The 14,230-nt window shown below is 37.7% G+C and overlaps 1 protein-coding gene and 1 non-coding gene across 4 annotated transcripts in view; both read left to right on the top strand.

The window, feature by feature from the left end:
• FBXW7 (F-box and WD repeat domain containing 7) overlaps positions 1 to 14,230 on the top strand; it is a 215,993-nt gene that overhangs the window by 16,278 nt on the left and 185,485 nt on the right. The gene's annotated exons all lie outside the window — the stretch shown is intronic.
• TRNAC-GCA (transfer RNA cysteine (anticodon GCA)) lies at positions 7,851 to 7,922 on the top strand. Its single transcript has one exon. It is a non-coding gene; the product is annotated as a tRNA-Cys (tRNA).

Genomic DNA, 14,230 nt, shown 5'->3' with positions numbered 1-14,230 from the left:
TGTACTATTATTCATTACAGGTGTTAAATACTTTTAAATTTTATTTTGTTACCTTAAAAAGACCTAAACCTGGATATTGGTCTTAAAAAAGTTCCTTAAGAGAATTTCTCTTTTCTCTTTGACTGTGTTTTAAATACTGAATTTGTACCTATAGTCACATATGCGTGAACTTTGCTCCTTTCAGGATTATATAATTCATTGCTTTGTAAAATTTTATCAAAAATTATGTGTAAACACTTAAGAGCAGTGTACTGAATTATGTTCCATTAAAAATTAAAAATGCCTGAATGTAATTGAGTTCTGGTAAGTAAGAATTTAGGGTTGAGAGGGAAGGGGATATATGTATGCATGTGGCTGATTCGTGTTGGTCTATAGTGGAAACCATCACAATATTTAAAGTAATAATCCTCTAATTAAAAATAAAATAAGATAATCGTGTCAAGATTTTAGGATTCAAGATCTTAGTTAGGCTCATAAGTACCTTCACATTATCTACCACAGATTGACTTTCTTTCTGTTTTTCAGACAAACAGGTTTTATTTTCACTTTGCAAGCTTGCATAATTATAAAAAATGTTGTTTTGTAAAAAGTTTAAAGTTATACAGACTTTATAAATAACCCTGCAACCATGCATAGTAGATAGTCAAGTGCAATAACTTTGAACTACATCAGCTGTAAATCACATAGTTTCTTTGTAATTCATGGGCTTGGTCATAGGTGCACTTGTCTCCAGGCGTAAAGGTTGGGTTTCAGCATCTTAGTATCCTACTTCCAACATTCATACCTCTTCAGACTTGATCAGGTGGAACTGAATTCAAGCTATTGATGGAAAACTTAGTATACTAACTTACTATACCAGAACCACTGTTGGAGTTCCCAAATTTAGCATGCATCGGGATTACCTGGAGGGCTTGTTAAACCATAAATTGCTGGTCCCCAAATCTAGTATTTGATTCAGTAGGTCTGGGGTGAGACCCAGGAATGTAATAAATAATTCTTACAAGTTCATAAGTGATACTATTGATTGAGGGACCAAACTTTGAGAACCACTGTATTATTATACTAATGAATCATTATATTAATCACTTATTTTAAAAGTTCAAGAACCTGCATACACAGATTAAGGGCTTGATCTTGTAACGTTAACTGAAAGTGAAAGTGAAGTCACTCAGTCGTGTCTGACTCTTTGCGACCCCATGGACTGTAGCTTACCAGGCTCCTCCATCTATGGCATTTTCCAGGCAAGAATACTGGAGTGGGTTGCCATTTCCTTCTCCAAGAGATCTTCCCGACCCAGGGATTGAACCCGGGTCTCCCGCATTGTGGGCAGATGCTTTACCCTTTGAGCCACTAGGGAAGTACCCAGTTGTAGACATGAATTAAAAAAAAAGATCATGCGGGCTACTTACTAGTTGTGGTGCGTGGCTTTCTTGCCACGGCTTCTCTTGTTGCAAAGCACGGGCTCTAGAGCGCGGGCTCAGTAGTTGTGACACACGGGCTTAATTGCTCCTTGGCATGTGGAATCTTCCTGGACCAAGGATCAAATCCATGTCCCTGGTAGGCAGATTCTTATCCACTGCACCACCAGGGATGTCCCAACATCAAGTTTTCATGTTGCAGTTGTGACCTAATCCCACTTCTTGGTGATTTCTATCACTTTTTATAAAGCAACAACATTAGCTATATAAACCAGTATTTATTTGGATTTGAATATTGCATTTTAGTATCTGATTTTTATAAAATATTGTTTGAAAGAATTCTGTGGCCTAAATGTGTTTTTCTCTTTAAAGTATCCTGAAAAATAGTGTTGTACCTGCTTTGAAAAGACTGAATAGCATCCAGGAACCTTCAAGGCACAGAAAAGGAAGTACTGAGTATTAAGAAGAAAAAAAACCTCAAACGTTATCCACTCCATGAAAAGAAACATAAACTGTATTGGCCAAATGCGCTGGGTCTTCTGGGACTGAGTGTTTCTAACAGGCCTCTAGGTGATGCTGATTTTGTGGTTCCAAAGCTGTTTTGCAAAGCAAAGCCCAAAAACATCAGGATTTTTTCTTTTGATTGATTGATTGATTTATGGCCGTACTGGTCTTCATTGCTGCGCAGGCTTTTCTCTAGTTGAGGCGAGCAGGGTCTACTCTCTAGTTACGGTGTGTGGGCTCGGGAGTTGTGGTTCCTGGGCTGTAGAGGGCAGGCTCAGCAGTTGTGGTACATGTGGAATCTTCTGGAACCGGGGATTGAACCCATGTCTCCTGCATTGGCAGGCCGATTCTTTACCATTGAGCCACCAGGGAAGCCCTAGAATGTCAGTCTTTAGTGTTTCCATTTAGGTTTCACTTAGTATTTAACACAGGAGCAGACATAATACTTGAACCTGTAAACATGTCGTTAAGGTTAAAAAATGCAATTGTTATTTGTTGTTTAGTTGCTAAGTCATGTCAGACTCTTTTGCAACCCTGGGTTCTGGAGCCCACCATGCCTCTCTGTCCATGGAATTATCCCAGCAGGAATACTGGAGTGAGTTGCCATTTCCTTCTCAAGGGGATCTTCCCGACCCAGGGATCAAACACCCTGTGTCTCCTGTATTGGTAGGCGGATTCTTTGCTGCTGAGCCACCAGGGAAGAGCCTAAAAAATACAGTAATAATTTTAAACCATGCCCTGGCAGACTCATACAGTTAAATAAAACTAAAAGCCACCACAGGGGGACAGCAGTATCCTTGGCAAATACACAGTTTGCCTCTTGTAGATGTAACTGTAATAATGTGGTATTGTTATAAAAGTAATACTGATGTCAGCATCTGAGTGCTGAGTGTGCGCCAGGCGCTCTTCTGTGTCCTCTGGGCATATTAGCTCGTTCTGTCCTCACTGCTGCCCACTGAGCTTAAGTCTTGTTAATGTCCCTATTTGGCCCTAAGAAGTAAACATGCTCAAGAACTCACCTTTAATTAGTAGTGGACCCGGGATTATATCTAGGCACTCTGGTTCCACATCCTGGGATCCTGATCACTATTCTTTTTGTTTGTTTGTTTTGTTTTTAATAAATTTATTCATTTTAATTGAAGGCTAATTACTTTACAGTATTGTAGTAGTTCACTCTTCTATATTATATTTATTGTCTATACATTTATTTCTTATGTATTATTTATAGAACAGTGCCTGGCACACAGTAAGATCTGTAGAAGTGCAGGCTATTTTCAGTGGCATTTAATTGTATACTACATAAGGTCAGCAGAGCATATATGTTATTAGCCATTTATGCAAGTATGTATATTTTTCTTCTATTAATTAGCCTGTAGACTTTGTTTAGGTTTCTGTTAGTCTTTTTCTTTTTTTTTGATAGCTGAGTTCCCTGAGGTTCTTAGAAATTAGATGGTTGTCCCAAATTATATGGCCTTGCTACATCTTAAGATTAGTTTTTAATCATCACAAATTCAACTTTACTTTCATTCCTTTAGAAATGCCTAAGGACTGAGATATTTACTTATTTATTTATGGTATGTCATTGATTTAGAGAGACAGAAGCAAATGTAGTAAACTGTATGCCCAGCTGATGACGGAAATAAATTCTTGTTATAAAGTTTTTTTTTGTCTGTAAAGTTTTGTGCATATAGTATTACCTTATCCTACTGACCTGTGAAGTTGAACAATAACACTCATAATAATGTGAAATACAAGACACTGTTCTGATGATAGAATCAGATTAGCAATCCTTATGACAAATAATATAAAGTATATTTCCTTAAAATAAGAAGGCATTTGTATTGGTTTTCCATTGCTGCATTGCAGATTACCACAACTTTTAGCAGTTTAATAGTTTCTGTTGGTGAGAAGTCTTTGCGTAGTTTAGCTGGGTTCTATCCTCAGGGTCTTACTAGACTGAAATCAAGCTGTCAGCCAGAGCTGTGATCTTCTCTGAGGTTCAGGATCCTCATCCAGGCTCGATGGCAGTTTGCAGAGTTCATTTCCTTGCATTAGTAGGAATGGGACCCCTGTTTTCTTGCTGTCTGCCTGTCATGGACCTCTCAGTCCACTAGAGGCTCCTGGAGGTCCCCCTTGGGTTCTCGCCCTGTGGTTTTCTGTATGGGCAGTTCACTACTTTAAGGATAGCAGGAGACACTTTCTGCTTTCTTTTTAGAACCGATGTCTTTAGGTCAGACCTACTACAATAATCCTAGTAATTTAAAGTGCACTGATTAGGAAATTAATTACATCTCTTTGCAACAGTATTTAGATCAATATTTGGTTAAATAACTTTGAGAACATGTGTATACCAACATGTTAGAATCTTGGGGGCATCTTAGAATTCTCTTTACCATGTGATAAATTATAAGACAAATTGTTATTTTATGTATCACTAAGGAAGAAAATGCTAGCTTAAAATGTACAATGCATTATTAGTACTTGAATGTTGCCTTGTTAAAAAAAAAAGTGGTACTCTGGTCATTCTTCTCAGCAAAAATTCTTGTTTCATGAATGTCAAATTTAATTCCCATTGCTTTGTTTCTGTGCTTTTTTGCAAGCATAATATTTTTGTTTTAATGCTGAATCATTGTTTGTTATTGTTTATTTGCTAAGTCATGTCTTACACTTTGTGACTCCATGGACTCTAGCCCACCAGGCTCCTCTGTCCATGGATTTTTCAGGTAAGAACGCTGGAGTGGATTACCATCTCCTCCAGGGGATCTTCCCCACCCAAGGATGGAACCCACATCTCCTGCTTTGGCAGGTGGATTCTTTACCACTCAGCCACCAGGGAACCTGAATCAGTGTAGTCTTTTAGGGGATATTTAAAATTGGGAAGTAAACTTGACGTTTGTGTACCAAAAGTATATAGAATTCAGTAAAAATTATGATGATAGGAACTGTCATGACTGAATTTCCACATGCACAGGGAATGGCCCTTACATTGTGATTGCCACAGGGCAAGTGCCGATTGCTTTCTTTCATTTCCTATTTATTTTCAATCAGCTTTATTGAGGTATGTACAGTATTTATTGAGGTATGTACAGTAAACTGTATCCATTTAAAGTGTTTCATTAGATGGATTTTGACAAGTGTATATATGAAGCCATTATCAGTCAAGATGTTTCCATCAGCCTCAAAAAGTCAGCCCCAGGCAGTCTCTGATCTGTTTTTTTGTTAATATAGATTAGTTAGCCTTTTCTCGTGTTTTTCTGGTATTTTAAGCAGTGAGAAAAAAAGAATTTGGAGAAAGTATTCTTACTTTTTGTGTTTTCTTAGGACCCCTCTCATTGTTAGAGAAATAGTTTCTTTATTAGATCTTAGGTTTATTCCTTCATTGTGAGGGTAAAATGATTTTCCTCAAACCTTCCTGACTAAAAACTCTGGGATGTTCTTGACTCCTGCTTTGCTTGGGTATTTCTCCCAGCGTAAGCATGCTTGGCTCGCCTAAACCACACATGTGCTTGCATGGCTCCCTGGTCCACTTTTCTGCTAACTATCTTGGTAATAAACAGAAGCAGTTTCCAGCTAGAAGTCCTAAGTTCTAAGTCCTAACATATTTCCCTTTGTTATTATTTATATCTGCAACTTTCAGGATAGTCCTAACTCTCAAGAGAATCTCAAAACATACTTATCTCAGTTTTCCTTAAGATTCATAATACAATTTGAATTTTAGGAAACATTAGAGATTTTCCTCTTAGTCACTTCTTAGGATTATTGCTTCTTTTATGTTGCTTGGTGTCTGCAGTGTTTTCCAGTGTAGGGAACAGTCTGGGAAAAGTATTTCTTCTTTTTCTTGAGAAAGAAGGAATTGAGGAAGGATTCATGAAGCCTTCAGAAAGCTCATTTAGCTGCCATTGTCTAATAGAAATGTAATGTAAGCCAAATATCTAAATTTAAATGATCTAGTAGCTATATTAAAGAAACTAAAAAGAAACAGGTGACATTAATTTTAATAACACATTTTATTTAACATAATATATCAAAATCATGTTTTAACATATGATCAATATGAAAACTATGAAAACTTATTATTGAAATGTTTTAGATTTTTATTTTAGTACTAATTCTTTGTGATCTGGTGTATAGTTTATACTTACACTACATCTCATTGTGGGCTTAGCCATATTTTGAGTGCTCACTAGCTAGTGGCTAGCATTTTGAACAGTGTAGATGTAGATTATGAACTTTTTTGTTTTCTTGTTAGAGACAGTAGTATGTGGAATCCAGAAGAAATTGGCTTTAACGAAGCTTCACTCTTTTTTTTTTTTATTTTTTATTAGTTGGAGGCCAATCACTTCACAACATTTCAGTGGGTTTTGTCATACATTGATATGAATCAGCCATGGATTTACATGTATTCCCCATCCCGATCCCTGCTCCCACCTCCCTCTCCACCCGATTCCTCTGGGTCTTCCCAGTGCACCAGGCCGGAGCACTTGTCTCATGCATCCCACCTGGGCTGGGAAGCTTCACTCTTTAGTAAGTTAGGGCTTGAGTGTTAAGAGAATGATTTCTGTGGTTGAGATACAAAGTTGTTTGTTTATAAGGCCAAATATATTTTTATATATTTTCTTCATTATATAGGTAATCTCATTGTTGAAAATTTGGAAAAGTCTGGATTAGAGACTACAAATTGCCTTTATTCTTCAATCTAAAGATAACAAATGTTAAACTTTTGTTGACTTTCCTCTTTATTAATGTTTCACTGTAAACCAAAGAGAAAATAGATTTCTTCTTTGTTTTATTTTCTTCCTCTTCATATTCAGACATTTACTAAGATTTGTCAACAGTCCTTTTGCCTCTCTGCTTACGTTTATTCATTTGCAGTCCCAGGCTGTATCCTACTATAGGTTCTCTGAGTGTTACTCTGGAGGAGCACCGTTACCTGAATGGTGCTCTCTAGATTGGGGTTAATAATAGAAACCTCGATGGCTTTTATGTACTCATGACTAAAGAAGCATGCTGCTGCTGCTGCTAAGTCACTTCAGTCGTGTCCGACTCTGTGCGACCCATAGACGGCAGCCCACCAGGCTCCACCATCCCTGGGATTCTCCAGGCAAGGACACTGGAGTGGGTTGCCATTTCCTTCTCCAAACAAGCATAGTTGCTTTCTATTTTTCCTGCCTGCAGTCTTTTACACTGCCCCCCCAGCTTTTTTTGTTTGTTTGTTTGTTATTGAGATATAATTCACATAGCAGAAAATTTACCCTTTTGAAATATATACAGTTTAGTGGTATTTAGTGTATTCCTGAAGTTTTGCACCCATCACACTATCTAAGCATATGGCATTCTAGTCACCGCAAAAGAAACCCCTTGCCCATTAGCAGCCCGTTGCCATTTCCCCTCTCCCCAGTTCCTGGCAGCCACCAATCTACTTTCTATTTCTGTGAATTTGCCTACTTTGGACATTTCATATAAGTGGAGTCATATAATATATGGCCTTTTGTGTTTGGCTTATTTCACATAGCATACTGTTCAAGGTTCTTCTGTGTTGTACCATGTGTCAATACTTCATTCTTATTTATGGCTGGATAGTATGCCATTGTATGGTGATAACCAATCACATTTTGTTTATCTGTTCTTCAGTTGATGGACATTTGGGTTGTTTCCAATTTTCTGATATTACAAATAATCTGCCAGGTTTTGAGATTGCATTCATTCTCATTCTCCAAGAACTTTACTTTCTTCATATCATCCTTCATTCTTGGGGCGGCTCCCTGTTGGTTATACAACATAATTCATGATACTTAGCTTGTATTAAAACTCTTACAAAGTGTGTCCTTAGGCTACTTTCTTTTCCATTGTGTTGTGCTTTACTATTTCTAAAATATGTGCTACTTATGAATGATAGATTATGCAGACTATATATATATATATGGAACTTCCCTGGTGGCTTAGGTGGTAAAGCATCTGCCTGCAATGCAGGAGACCCGGGTTCGATCCCTGGGTTGGGAAGATTCCCCTGGAGAAGGAAATGGCAACCCACTCCAGTATTCTTGCCTGGAAAATCCCATGGTCAGAGGAGCCTGATAGGTTACAGTCCATGGTGTCGCACAGAGTCGGACACGACTAATATATAAATTCGTCAGTTGAATTCATTTTAAAATGATGTAAATTTTTGAGAATGACAATTTCGTTGACAGATTTAGATAGACATTTTGATAGTTTGATAGAATTTTAGAAAGGCAACTTATTAGAACAGAGCAGAGAGAAACACAGTAAAACAGAATTTTCCTTTCCTGGGTTTGCCCATAATGTCAGTGGTCTATTCATTTTCATATAATGTGAAAAAACACCTTATTTGAATCAGCCTCTGATACTTGGAACTCATTCAGATCGTTCATTTTCTGGTTAGCACCATTAGCAAATTTTTTTTGGGGGGGGTGGCCTCAGTCTTTTTTCCACCTCGTCTAGATAGCTTCTTCCAGGAGCGGTCTCTAACTCAGTCAGTGTTTTTCTACTTTTAACACATCTGAAATAGTAAAAAATAAAATGCTTTTACATCCACTTAAAAACTATTTCCAGAATGTCTTTATGTGCCATGTGCGTGTACACACAGACATAGGCACACAGAAATACAAACACAGATGTATAGTAGCATCCCCTCCCAATTTACAGGAGAAAGAGCGTAGTATACAAACTATGAAAATAATGTCACAGTGTATCCTAGAAGTCTTTTCATAATGATACATTGAGAATTCTCTCTCTCTCTTTTTTTTCCCTTGCAGAATAATTTCTTCAAAGTGAAATTACTGGCTCAAGGTGTATCCATTTGAAATTTGGTTACCTATACTCTTGCCTGGAAAATCCCATGGATGGAGGAGCCTAGTAGGCTGAAGTCCATGGGGTCGCTAAGAGTCGGACACGACTGAGCGACTTCCCTTTATACTTAGAAAAAGAGATAAGAAAATATAAATGGAAAAAAGGAGACCATTAATGGACTTTTGGACTTTGTTTACAAATGAAAAAGTGAAGGATCAGAAATTTTAAGTAATTGTCCATGGTCACACAACCAGTGCAAGGTCAGGTTGCTAATATACATGTTTCTGATTTTAACAGAGCTCCTGACTTTCCCGTTATATCTGTATTGCATTTGATGAACAAAAGGGGAGATAAGTTATGCCAACTTCTTTTTGGAGAGAAATAATAGAATTCCAAACTTTATTTTGGGGATCAGTCGTTTAAGAAAAGGAGAAGGAAATGGCAACCCACTCCAGTACTCTTGCCTGGAATATCCCATGGATGGAGGAGCCTGGTAGGCTACAGTCCATAGGGTCGCTATGAGTGAGACACGACTTCACTTTCACTTTTCACTTTCATGCATTGGAGAAGGAAATGGCAACCCACTCCAGTGTTCTTGCCTGGAGAATCCCAGGGACGGCAGAGCCTGGTGGGCTGCCGTCTATGGGGTCACACAGAGTTGGACATGACTGAGGTGACTTAGCAGCAGCAGCAGCCTTTAAGAAAGCTTTGCAGTTTGAAGCCTGCAAGTGTGCTTTTCAATTTTCAGAACTATTTCTGATATTAAGAAGTATCCTGAAATGATAGTAAAAACACTCTAGGATGAATTTGAAGAAAGTACTTAAAAAGAGACCCCAGTGTAGGTAGGTATTTATCACAGGCAGCATTTCAAATTGGAGAGGGAAAAGATGACTGATTTGGTAATTTATGTTGCAACAACTTTCTAATCATTTGGCAACAAGAACAACAACAGGACAACAACTGTTCATTGTTTTACTCTTTGCATAAAAGTAGTTTAAAAATTAAAACAAATGCTAATATAAAGAGGCTCTGTGGGGGATTAGTCTTTACTAAAAAGACTGAACCCAGGGAGTTTAGTCATGAAAGTTTCATTTTTTTTCCAGTCAATGTCTTTTGAATTTTACTTAAGTGCCCCTTAACACTTAAGGTCAAGCTCAGAGCTTTCCCAGTATTTTTCTTTTAGTTACAAAAGGTCTAGTTCTACTCTTGTCCCTTATTAGACTTGACCTGGATCTCTCGTACTGCTTTGGACTCCTTCCCCTGTTGTTGGGAGTGCAAATTTATGCAGCCTTTTTGGAGAGCAGTTTGACATGTGTGGAAATAAAGTTCATGTGCCCTTTGACTCAGGAGTTATACTTCCAGGAATTTAGTACTACAGATACACTCACACAACTTTGTGTGAAAGGTGAGTCCATTAGAGATGAAAATTCCTTGTTGGTTCTAATAGAAGTTCAGAAAAACTATACTCTGTAACTTAATGTTTATGAACAAGAGAGCTGTTAAACTTTTTCCAGCTCTTCCAGCAAAATGGTGAGGTATGTTATAATTTAACTACTAGACATTTAAGTTGTATCTAGTTTGTTTGTTTTTTAAGTATTAAAAAATGCTGCAGTGAACATGTTTATGCTACTTATTCATGAGTGTTGAGAATGTTTCTTTACGTTTTCCCCCTTCATGCTTGAGGGAGCATAGGGGACTACAGTTTAAATCACAGCTAATTGTCTAGATGGGTGTGTGACTTTATGACAAGCATTTAACCTTCCTGAGCAGGAGGTTCTGCAGCCCTGGGCCTCTCAGGCTGACATTTAACAGCTGTAACAAATGCACTCTTCATGTGGCCCACTGTTGCATTCTTTACTGCCCCATAGGGAGCATGTGTCAGTAAGGGTGCTGTTAGTATTTTGGATAAGCCAATCCATTGGTGAGATAGTCCCATGATTTTCTGGTCTCCTTCTCCATTGTGAAGTCATTGTGCTACAACTGTGTATAGTTACTGATTCAAAAAGCTACTTTAGCAGTCATTAAGGGGATAGAACTGCTCCCAGTTGAAAACTACTATTGTAAAAAATTTGGGCAGGAATTATATAAGATTATTTCCGATTTTTATTGGCTTTTCTTTATCTCCTCATTCTTTTAGCAAGAAGCAATAGTAGTTTAAGTTATTTGACCTCAGTATCTACCCTGGAACATGTTATTTTGTTTATTATTCCCATGAAAGTCTGGGTCAACCGTTATAGTTTCTTCACAGATACATTAATAATTTGATATAAAAACAGGACTGTGTTCTGATTTGTTAACTTTGTTTAATAGATCGTTTTACTTTTTTTTTCAAACTGAGGAAAAAAATCACAGAAATGCTACAAAGACTTGCCATACAGCCTTCATCCAGATTTCCCGAATGTTAACATCTTACACAATGACAGTCATGAAAATCAGGAAATGAATGTTGACATAGTACTGTTATCTAATCTCCAGGCTTTATTCCGTTTGCTAATGCAAGAGATGCTGGTTCAATCCCTGGGTCAGGAAGATCTGCTGGAGAAGGAAATGGCAATCCACTCCAGTATTCTTGCTTGGGAAATCCCATGGACAGAGGCGGGCTACAGTCTATGGGGTTGCAATGAGTTTGACGAGACTTAGCAAGGAAACCATCACCCAAGCTTTATTCAGATTTCACCAGTTGTCTCACCAGTGTCCAGGATCTAATGCAGTTGTATTTTAGTTATCATATCTCTGCTTAGTTTTCTTTAATCTGAAACAATTCCAGAATCTTAGCCTTTCATATCATTACACTTTGAAGAGTACTGGCCAGTGATTTTGTAGAATGTCCCACAATTTGGATTTGTATGGTTTCCCCATGATTCAATTAATGCTGAATGTTTCTGGCTAAGAATACTATAGAGTGACATTATTAAGCTTAGTAACAGGCACATAACACTGATTTATACAATTACCAGCGTTGGTAATGTTGTTTATTGGTTAAGGTGATATAGTTGTCTGCTGTAGCTGTGCTTTTCCTTTGTAAGTAACAGGTATTCTATGGGAAGATACTTTGTGACCAGGTAATTATCTTATTTTTCATTTTTCACCATACTCTCTACTTGTTACTTACATTGATTATTCTTACCTGAAATAATTATTTTATGGTGTTTGCCAAATGGTGATTTTCTGTTTCCATCATTCCTTTCACATTTATTGGTTGGAATTCTCCTGTAAGGAAAAGCTTTTCCTTCTTATTTATGTGTTCAATTTTTAAGTTTATATCAGAACAAACTCGTGGTTTTTTATTCTACTTTTCATATGAACTTATATATTTTTATTCTATGGATTAAATCTATTACCATTATTTATTCTGGTGCTCTAATTATTCCAGATTTGGCCCTTGGGAGCCCTCTTCTCAAGGATGCTCCTCATCCATCATTTTTTTGAGGATTAACTTAGTTTCTAGTACCACAAGATGTTCCCAACTCATCTTGTGCCTTCCCCACCCTCACTCTGGAATTAGCTGTTTCACCATTTCCTTTCTTGAAGATTGGAATTCTTTCATGCTTTTTTCCCTGATACTTGTATCTCACTGTCCTTAAAAAATTTTTCTGACTTAAAACCACTTTGGATGATGTGGACACATAATCATACTCTATGGAAATTAGTTTATATTTAATCATACTCTTTGTAGCAGACTCTGTTTAGTTCCCAGCAAATTCATTTTGCATTAATTAGAACCTGAGGATTTCTTCCTAAGTCACATTGTAAAAACTTCTTAAGAGGTTTCTTCAGTGCTTAGGGCATGGAAATGTTTGTATAGTTTATCTATCTATCTAGTATCAGTTTAGTTCAGTTGCTCAGTCTTGTCCTCCTCTTTGTGAGTCAGACTGTAGCACGCCAGGCCTCCCTGTCCATCACCAACTCCCAGAGATTACTCAGTCACTGATGCCATCCAACCATCTCATCCTGTCGTCCCCTTCCGTTCCTGCCTTCAAACTTCCCAGCATCCGGGTCTTTTCCATTGAGTCTGCTCTTACCATCAGGTGGCCAAAGTGTTAGAGTTTCAGCTTCAGCATCAGTCCTTCCAATGAATATTCAGGACTGATCTCCTTTAGGATGGACTGTTGGATCTCCTTGCTGTCCAAGGCACTCGCAAGAGTCTTCTCCAGCAGCACAGTTCAAAAGCATCAGTTCTTTGGCGCTCAGCTTTCTTGATAGTCCAACTCTCACATCCATACATGACCACTGGAAAAACCATAGCCTTGACTAGACGGACCTTTGTTGGCAAAGTAATGTCTCTGCTTTTTAATATGCTGTCTGCTGCTGCTGCTAAGTTGCTTCAGTCGTGTCCAACTCTGTGCGACCCTATGGACAGCAGCCCACCAGGCTTCTCTTGTTCATAGGCAAGAATACTGGAGTGGGTTGCCATTTCCTTCTCCAATATGTTGTCTAGGTTGGTCATAATTTTCCTTCCAAGGAGCAAGCGTCTTTTAATTTCATGGCTGCAGTCACCATCTGCAGTGATCTTGGAGCCCCCCAAAATGAAGTCTGTCACTGTTTCCATTGTTTCCCCATCTTTTTGCCACGAAGTGATGGGACCAGATGCCATGATCTTAGTTTTCTGAATGTTGAGTATTAAACCAACTTTTTTATTCTCCTCTTTCACTTTGGTCAAGAGGTTCTTTAGTTCTTCACTTTATGCCATAAGGGTGGTGCATTTCTGAGGCTATTGATATTTCTACCTGCAGCCTTGATTCCAGCTTGTGCTTCATCCAGTCCAGCATTTCTCATGATGTACTCTTCATATAGGTTAAATAAGCACGGTGACAATATACAGCCTTGATGTACTCCTATTTAGAACCAGTCTGTTGTTCCATGTCCAGCTCTAACTGTTGCTTCCTGATCTGCATATGGGTTTCTTGGATATACCTAGAAATGGAATTTCAAGTCATGTGGTAATTTTGTTTGTCCTTTTGAGAAACCGCCAAACTGTTCCCTACAGTGGCTGCACTGTTATACATTCCCGCCAACAATGTATAGTTTCTCCATATCCTTGCTAGAACTTAGTGTTTTTGTCCTTTAAAAAATTTGTTAAAAATTAAAAATAACTTTAGCTATCTTAATAGCTGTGAAGCTATGATTTTGATATGCATTTCCCTAATGACTAACCATGTTAAGCATTTTTTCACATGCTTATTTGGCCGTTTATATATCTCCTTTGAAGAAATATCTGTTCAAATCTTTTGCCCATTTAAAAATTGGGTTGTTTGTCTTTTTGTTGTTGTGTTATTTGAATTCTTTATATATTCTAGATATTAAACCATTATTAAGATACGTGGCTTACAAATATTTTTACCCATTCGTTAGGTTATCTTTTTACTTTATTAATAATACCTTGATGTATGATAGCTTTAAATTTGCTGAAGCCCGTCTTATCTTTTTTTTTTCCCCTTCTGTTGCTTGTACTTTGGTATCATATCTAAGAATCCATTTTGATGAGTATATCAATCCAAGAC

This window comes from Dama dama, chromosome 5, assembly GCF_033118175.1.
Source record: "Dama dama isolate Ldn47 chromosome 5, ASM3311817v1, whole genome shotgun sequence".
NCBI lineage: Eukaryota > Metazoa > Chordata > Mammalia > Artiodactyla > Cervidae > Dama > Dama dama.
This window is presented reverse-complemented; position numbering and strand designations above follow the sequence as displayed.